The sequence below is a fragment of the Crocuta crocuta genome, unplaced genomic scaffold, assembly GCF_008692635.1.
Source record: "Crocuta crocuta isolate KB4526 unplaced genomic scaffold, BGI_CrCroc_1.0 scaffold139, whole genome shotgun sequence".
In the NCBI taxonomy this organism is placed as follows: domain Eukaryota; kingdom Metazoa; phylum Chordata; class Mammalia; order Carnivora; family Hyaenidae; genus Crocuta; species Crocuta crocuta.
In genome coordinates, this window is record NW_027533258.1 from 9769914 (window position 1) to 9770194 (window position 281).

The 281-nt window shown below is 54.8% G+C and overlaps 1 protein-coding gene across 1 annotated transcript in view; it reads right to left on the minus strand.

The window, feature by feature from the left end:
- TMEM88 (transmembrane protein 88) overlaps window positions 1-281 on the minus strand; it is a 1324-nt gene that overhangs the window by 755 nt on the left and 288 nt on the right.

The window sequence follows — 281 nt, forward strand, 5'->3', positions numbered from 1 at the left end:
TTGGCCGGGGCTGGGAAGGAAGGGGTTCCTTTTCCTCATAGTTCTTTCTTTAAAACTTTAAATTTTTTTTATTTATTTATTATTATTTTTTTACAAAATACCATTTCAGTTCCCACTTCTTCCCCTACAGTACAGGAGTCGCTCACCCTCAGGCGGGGTCGGGGTCGGGTCGGGAGTGGGGGCCTGGTCCGAGAAAGTGCAGGACGTCGGGGAGGGGAGCGGGTTTGAGCACCATGAGAACCCGGCTGGAGCCGCGGGCGGGCGGGCGGACGGGCGGGGAG